The 8,197-nt window shown below is 40.8% G+C and overlaps 1 protein-coding gene across 17 annotated transcripts in view; it reads left to right on the top strand.

Annotated features, from left to right (window-relative positions):
* The first annotated feature begins 5,969 nt into the window (after positions 1–5,969).
* Positions 5,970–8,197, top strand: part of SEC22A (SEC22 homolog A, vesicle trafficking protein) — a 120,599-nt gene continuing 118,371 nt past the window's right edge. For 10 of the 17 annotated variants that reach the window (XR_014824659.1, XR_014824660.1, XR_014824657.1 and 7 more), the window contains exon 1: positions 5,970–6,018. The gene's annotated coding sequence lies outside the window, so the exon portion shown is untranslated. Of the gene's footprint in view, positions 6,227–6,474; positions 6,864–8,197 lie in introns of all 17 variants that reach the window. The other 7 variants (XR_014824662.1, XR_014824661.1, XM_084990977.1 and 4 more) reach the window with 4 other exon arrangements.

The raw sequence follows: 8,197 nt of genomic DNA, 5'->3' as shown, positions 1-8,197 counted from the left end.
CTCCTCCTCCCCCTTGGCAGCCACAAGTCTGCTGTCCATGAGTATGAGTCTGTTTCTGTTCTGTAGATAGATTCATCTGTGCCATATTTAGGATTCCACATATAAGTGATACCATATGGTATCTGTCTTTCTCTTTCTGACTCCATTCAGTATGAGAATCTTTAGTTCCATCCATATTGCTGCAAATGGTATTATTTTTTGTCCTTTTTATGTCTAAGTAGTATTCCACTGTGTATATGTACCACATCTTCTTAATACATTCATCTGTCAATGGACATTTAAGTTGTTTCCATGTCTAGGTTATTGTGAACAGTGCTGCAATGAACATAGGGGTGCATGTATCTTTTTCAATGAAAGTTTTGTCCAGATTTATGCTCAGGAGTGGGATTGATGGATCATATGTTAGTTCTATACTTAGTTTTCTGAGGTACCTCCATACTGTTTTCCATGAGGGTTGTACAAAATTACATTCCCACCAACTGTGCAGGAGGGTTCCCTTTTCTCTACAGAATTTGTTATTTGTAGTCTTATTAATGATAGCCATTCTGGCTGGTGTGAGGTGGTAACTCATTGTAGTTTTGATTTGCATTTCTCTAATAATTAGTGCTGTTGAACACTTTTTTCATGTGCCTGTTGGCCATCCTTATGTCTTTGGAGAAATGTCTCCTCAAGTCTTCTGCCCATTTACTCAATTAGGTTGTTTGTTTTTTGCTGTTGAGTTGTATAAGTTGTTTGTATATTTTTGGAGATTAAGCCCTTGTCTGTTGCATCATTTGAAACTATTTTCTCCCATCCTGTAGATTGTCTTTTAATTTTTTTATTTTTGTTTTTGGTTTTTTTATGGTTTCCTTTGCTGTGCAAAAGCTTGTAAGTTTGATTAGGTCACATTGGTTTATTTTTGCTTTTATTTCTATTGCCTATGGTTGATGTCATAGAATGTTTTGCCTATGTTCTCTTCTAGGAGTTTGATGGTATCTTTTCTTATGGTTTAAGTCTTAAGCCATTTTGAGTTTATTTTTTTGCATGGTGTGAGGGTGTGTTCCAGTTTCATTGATTTACATGTGGCTATCCAGTTTTCCCAGCATCACTTGCTGAAGGGAGTTTTTCCTGTTTTATATTCTTGCCTCCTTTGTTGAAGATTAATTCACTCTAGGTGTCTGGGTATATTTCTGGGCTCTCTGTTCTGTTCCATTGGTCCCTAAGTTTGTTTTTGTACCAGTACCACACTGTCTTGATTACTGTAGCTTTATAATACGGTCTAAAGTCTGGGAGAGTTATGCCTCCTGCTTGGTTTTTGTTCCTCAGGATTGCTTTGGCAATTCTGGGTCTTTTATGGGTCCACATAAATTTTTGGATTTTTCATTGTAGTTCTGCAAAAAATGTCATGGGTAATTTGATAGGGATTTCATTGAATCTGTAGACTGCTTTGGGAAGAATGGCCATTTTTGCAATACTAATTCTTCCAACCCCAGAGCATGGAATATCTTTCTACTTCTTTGAATCTTGTTTAATTTACTTGATTAATGTTTTATAGTTCTCAGTATGTAAGTCTCTCACCTCCTTGGTCAGTTTTATTCCTAGGTACTTAATTTTTGGAGGTGCGATATTAAAAGGTATTGTATTTTTATATTCCTTTTCTAATATTTCATTGTTAGTATACAGAAATGCAACCAGAATGTTAATCTTGTATCCTGCTACTTTGCTGAATTCATTTGTAAGTTGAATAGTTTTTGTATGGAGCCCTTAGGGTTTTCCATATATAGTATCATGTTATCTGCATACAGTGACAATTTTACCTCCTCTCTTCCAATTTGGATACCTTTTATTTCTTTTGTTTGTCTGATTGCTGTGACTAGGACTTCCAATACTATGTTGAATAAAATTGGTGAAAGGGGGCGTTCTTGTCTTGTTCCCGATTTTAGCAGGAAGGCTTTCAGCTTTTCCCCATTGAGTATTATATTGATGGTGGGTTTGTCATAAATGGCTTTTTTTGTTTGTTTTTTGTTTTGTTTTGTTCTGTTTTTGCTCTTTAGGGCCAGACTCATGGTGTATGGAGGTTCCCAGGCTAGGGGCTGAATCAGAGCTGTAGCTGCCAGCCTACATCACAGCCACAGCAACACCAGATCTGAGCTGCATCTGCGACCTACACCACAGCTCACAGCAATGCTGGATCCTTAACCCACTGAGGCCAGGGATCAAATCCACAATCTTATGGTTCCTAGGCGGATTTGTTTCTGCTGCGCCATAATAGGAACTCTATAAACGACTTTTATTATGTTAAGATATATTCCCTCTATACCCACTTTGGTAAGAGTTTTTATCATAAATGGATGTTGGATTTTGTCAAATGTCTAAGCTGCTTTTAAGCCCATCCAATGAAGTTTTCATTTTGGTTATTGCATTTTTCTGCTTTAAAATTTTTATGTGGTTTTTGTTTGTTTGTTTTTGTTTTTGCTTTTTTAAATGGCTGCACCTGCAGCACATGGAAATTCCTGGGCTATGGGTTGAATCAAAGCTGCAGCTCTGGCCTATGCCACGACCATGCCAACATGGGATTTGAGCTGCATCTGGGAACTCCACCACAGCTTGCAGCAACATTGGATCTTAACCCACTGAGCAAGGCCAGGGATTGAACCCACATCTTCACAGAGACAACATTGTGTCCTTAACCCACTGAGACACAACAGGAACTCCCTATTTGCTTATTTATTATTTATTTATTTATTTATTTTTGTGTTTTTGCCTTTTCTAGGGGTGCTTCCATGACATATGGAGGTTTCCAGGCTAGGGGTCGACTTAGAGCTGTAGCCGCTGGCCTACACCACAACTCACAGCAATGCCAGATCCTTAACCCACTGAGCAAGGCCAGGGATCGAACCTGCAACCTCATGGTTCCTAGTCCGATTCATTAACCACTGAACTACGACAGGAACTCTGTTATTTGCTTATTTTTATAGTTTTCATTTCTTTCATTATATTTATATATTTTTAATTCTTAACCACATTTTTAATAGCTGCTTTGAGTTCTTCTCTGCTAATTTCATCTTCTTTGTCATTTCTATGTCTATTGACTAATTTTTCTCCATAATAGTTATGGTTCACATTTTCCTGCTTCTTCACATATATGATAGTTTTCATTGGATACTGGTCATTGCAGGTGTCACATGGTTTAGTGTCTGGATTTTGTTATCTCTATTTAAAGATTGTTAAGTTTAATTCAAGAAAGCAGTTAATTTACCTGCAGATAAGCTTTTTCAGCTTTATTTTAGTGAGATTAGACTAGCCTTTATTCTGTGGCTAGTTTAGCCATATCTTCTAAAGTGTGGCCTTTCTGATGTTTTACTAAATGCCCTGCATATTTAATAAGGTTTTTCCATTCCAACTGGTCATAACTTGAATTTTTCCAAACTCTATTCCAGCTCTAGTAGTTGCTCAGTTTGCAGTTCTCCCCTGGTTTTTATTTAACTAGCCTCCTGGAGACTATCCTTAACCCATACCAAAGATACAAGGGGAACTCATGCCTATTTCTCAAGCTCTTTTCTTTGGTAACTGTTCTGAAAATTTCAGCTGTCTCAATCTCTCCTAATTCCAATTTCATTCTCAATTAGCGTGAGTACTGTATTTTGTTTAGCTTTCTTCTATCCTGTGCTTAGGCAAATATTTCCAGAAAGAAATCTGGAGAACTCTCTGGGGTCATCTTATCTGTTTCCCTTCTTTCCAGGATCACATTGCCTACTGCCCAATGTCTGAAGACATTTGTTTCATAGATTTGGTCCAGTTTTCTATTGTTTGTGGTAGGAAGATTAGTCTGGTACCAGTTATGTATTCATGGCTGGATCACCATAACACTTTTAAAATGTAAACTTTCTATTAAATAATAAAATACATATTGAAAAATTGCATATATCTTAGAGCACAACATGATGGACTTTCATTAATTGAACATGTTGGTGTCATCAACACCCAGATCAGGAACATTATTAGAACTCCCCGAAGCCCCCTAGTGGCCCTTTCCAAATATTTATAGCATCTAAGGGTAACCAAAATCCTGATTTCTCTTGCCATATATTGTTTCTGTCTGTTTTTGAACATTATGCAAGTGGAAAAAGTAGTATACAATTTTTGTGTCTGGCTTATAATCAGTTTTATGATTGTGATATCCAAGTTTTGCATGTAGTTGTTGATTGTTCATTCTCTTTTCTCTATACTATTCAGCTATGTGGATATTCTAAAATTTATTTATCCTAAGAACATTCTTATATATTCTTTTTTTTTTTTTTTTTTTTTTTTTTTTTTTTTTTTTTTTTTGCTTTTTATATGGAGGTTCCCAGGCTAGGGGTCGAATCAGAGCTGTAGCCCCTGGCCTACACCACAGCCACAGCAACTCAGGATCTGAGCCTCATTCACAGCCCATGCAACGCTGGATCCTTAACCCACTGAACGAGGTCAGGGATCAAACCTGCATCCTCATTGATACCAGTCAGATTCGTTTCCACTGCACTACAATAGGAACTCTCTGAACATTCTTATATATTCTTTTGATGAACATATGAGTACATTTCTGTTGCATATAGAGCTAGTGGTGGAATTGCTAGGTTGATCTACCCAATAATCACTGAAGTTATATAAGTAGTCCAGACATTTCTTCTGAACACCAGACACATATCCAAATCTGTCTGACATCTCCATTTATGAGCATCTCAAACTTCACATATCCAAAACTATTTGCTCCTCCTTCTATGTTCCCTGAATCAGTAAATGGCTTTTTAATTTATCTAGTTACTTATAGAGTCATCCTTAATGCTCTTCTTTTCTTTATCCTTCCCTGCAAACCAATCCATTATTAAATCTCTTGGGTTCCACCTCTAATTTATACATGTCTCAAAATTATCCAATTCTTTCTGTCTATACTGCCATCACCCTAGTTTAAGCTATGATCATCTCTGGCCTTGACTAATATAACTGCATTAGAAATGAACTTCTAGCAACCCCCTTTGCCCTCTTCCAAACTGTTCCCCATAAACAGTGTAAGTGAGCTTTTAAATATGTAAATCATATCCCACTTAACACTCTCTTGGCTGCCCATTGACCTTAGGATATGTTCCAAAATACAGTCTAAAATCTATAATGTGGCCAATAAGAGCCCGCATGGTTTGGCCTGTGCCTCAACTCGGCTCAGGTTTACACCCTACACCTCAAACATACTGACTTCCTTTCAGTTCCTGGAACACATCAAGGTCTTTCCTGCCGCAACAGCCTCAAACATAATGTTCCCCACCTGCAACACTCTTTAAGGCTCTTTCATATGCCCGGAAGCTTAAAAGGCACTTCTTCAAAGCGCTCTTCCCTGACAATCCTGATTAATCTATCACCGCTCCCACTAATTTTCCTTCGTAGAACTGATTACAATTTATAATTACGGAAAGATTTGTGCTTTAACATCTCTTGCTCCTATCACACTTTAGATTCCATCGTGTTAAGTTCACTTCTGGAACGCAATGCTTAATACCGCGCTCGGCACGTGGTACGCAGTGCTTGTTTAATAATGCATGACTGATGCAAAAGTTAGAAGGGGCCGCAGAAACAGTATCTGGCACTTCTTTGCCAAGGTTAGGTTCCTGCTCCTGTGTGGCGTTTTTATTCACTCACAGGGGGATTTCGCTGCTGTTCCTTCGGTGTTTGCTGTAGGGCCGCGTGAAAAACGAATTGCCTGCAGATACAGGTAGCAGGTGGGAGAGATCAGCCTTACTCGTGAGGGACAGCCTAATCTAAATTGAGTTTACGCTCCTTAGGCGCAGGAGCTTGAAAAGCTGCCAATCTGCCCTGGAGGGGGCGGGTCAGTGTGTCCTTGCCCCAGAACCTGATTGGCCTGGGCAAGCTCAAGGAACGAAGGCGGGGCTTGATCTCGCCGGGCGCCAGCCACGTTGCACGCGGGACTGCCCCGCGGAAAGGCCACTCCCCGGCCCCACAATGCAGTGCGGGTCGCGTCACTCGGAGCGGCGGGTCCCGGCTCGACAGGTACTGCCGTGCCCCTCCCAGTCCTTGTTTCTTCCTTCTCAGGGTCGCTCGAACCCCTGACGGCCCGCCGCCCCTTCGCTCTCCTCGTCGCCTGTCACAGCCCCGGCCCTCGCCCTCGGGAACACAGGCTTACTGACCCCCGGCGAGGACTAGGCTTGTGGAGTGTGGGCGGGAGCCAGGAGTCGTCCGAGCCGCAGAGCTTTGGAGGGTCGGGATCTCGGGACCTTCGTCCCCTGCAGCTTGAGGGATGCGTGGGCCCGCGTGGACGGCGGTTGCCCTTTGGCTGACCCGCGGGTGTATGGGGCAGCTTGGGCAGGGGGCCCGAGGAGGAGAGAAAGTCGCTATGGGCTGCCAGCTGTAGGGGGGCCGGGAGGTGGGCATTCAGAAACCCGGGGATCTTCCTGGGCTGTTTAGGTGACCCTGAGAGCTCGACATGACATTTCCTATTTCTTTTAGGCAAGGTGGAATTTGAACTCGTGGCTTACTTTCTTTACCTTTTGTGACATTGAATGAGCACTGAATCCAGAAATTTGGCCATGTTGGCTCATGGCAACTTTTAAGGCCCTGTTAATGGCACTTTGCGAAACGATGTGGCATAAAGGAGATCCGAGCAATTGCCTTGGCAGGTGGAAGAACCGAAATAGGAGGCTGAAACCCAGCCGGCGTTAATCTCTCTGCCAGTGAAAACAGCTTTGGCCTTTTCTCCTTCTTAGTTTCCTGGATCATCCACCTGGGGAAGTGGGAGAGCTTGAGAACCATTTCCTCCCATGCCTCTGCTGCAAAGGCAAAGCCCAGGGCTAAAGTGTCAGCCACCAGGCGGGAGATGTTGGGATCCCAGCTAACAGGTGGAACAGCCAATTTTTTGTTTTGTTTTGTTTTAAACTCTCTGAATCACATTTCAGGTTACTTGCATTTGCTTACTGCTAAGATATTAAAGAATGAGCCTATATTGAAAACAATATCTGCAGTTTCTGGGTTGTAGCTGAGTGTTTGAATCTGACATCTGTGACCATGCACTAACTTAAGGGACATCTGAGCATTTCCTGTGTTGAGAACCATGATGTTGGTTTATTGCTTTGTATGTGTTTGTGTGCATGAGTGAGTCTTTAAAAATCTAAGTATATTTTGTACTGATGTATGAACGGAGCCTAGGGGGTGACTGTGATCTTTCTGTCTATGTGTTGGAAGCCTGAATATGTTGAGAGGTAGGTAATCCCTCTAGGGTAGAGTTATGCATGAGTTTAAATATGTCACTTGCTAGTTTAGGGGTTGAATAAAATATTTTTCTACGTTTGAATATCCTCAGGTAAAATCAAACTGGTAATGTAGCTTATTGAAAAGCTTAAATGAAGTAACGTGTATGAAGTGTCTGTTAAATAGAGGGCAGTCAATACATAATAATAGAAAACACTTAATATTGCACTTTAAGTCAAAAAGGTGATGTTTCGGGTTTCTTATGTGTTCCTATGAAGTATATACCATTAATATCTTTAAAATAACACTGTGAGATAGATACTTTTGATAGCCACAATTGATAGATTGGAGTATTAAAGATAAAAAGACAAAGCCTGCCCAGTTTGGAACCAGTTTTCCAACCCAGGCAATCTGATTTCAGAGTTCATCATGCTAACTACAATATTACATTGTTTCTTAACCACAAGCTGTTATTTCAAAATGAGTAGCTAGTTTATCTGTTACTGAGTTCTTGCCCTGGTTGGATATAGGAGGAGCACAGTTGATGTAGAGATACAAGAGACTTAGGTTTAAGCACCAGTTCTGCCATGTATTAGCAGTGTGACATTGCAAAAGAGTTCCTCAGTTTCCACATTTGTAAAATGGAGTTTATACCAACGCACTCTCTATGAACTATGAGGTGTTACACAAATGGTTGACGTATTTGTGTAGGTTTTGGAGGCCCTCTTCCCAGATGTAAGTATAATGTATTCTGGAGCCTGAAGTCTTTACATACTGTGCAATACAAGCATCTGTAATAGAAATACAAAGGGCTGCTGATAGCATGGGGGCACAGGCAAAGCTGCCAAAGGGACTCTGGTTGTTCTTGATACCCTTTCCCCTTCTCTTCAAGCTATCTCCTAAGTGCCTTCCTGCTAACCTGTGGCTGTGTAGAGTCTTCTCCTTTTCACTCAATCTTGTTCATACCCTGTGCATCACAATTAGT

This window comes from Sus scrofa, chromosome 13 (genome assembly GCF_054392235.1).
Source record: "Sus scrofa isolate SSC_HxYL_T2T_F1_AM1 chromosome 13, Sscrofa_HxYL_maternal_Yorkshire_Landrace_v2.0, whole genome shotgun sequence".
Classification (NCBI taxonomy): Eukaryota; Metazoa; Chordata; class Mammalia; order Artiodactyla; family Suidae; genus Sus; species Sus scrofa.
This window is presented reverse-complemented; position numbering and strand designations above follow the sequence as displayed.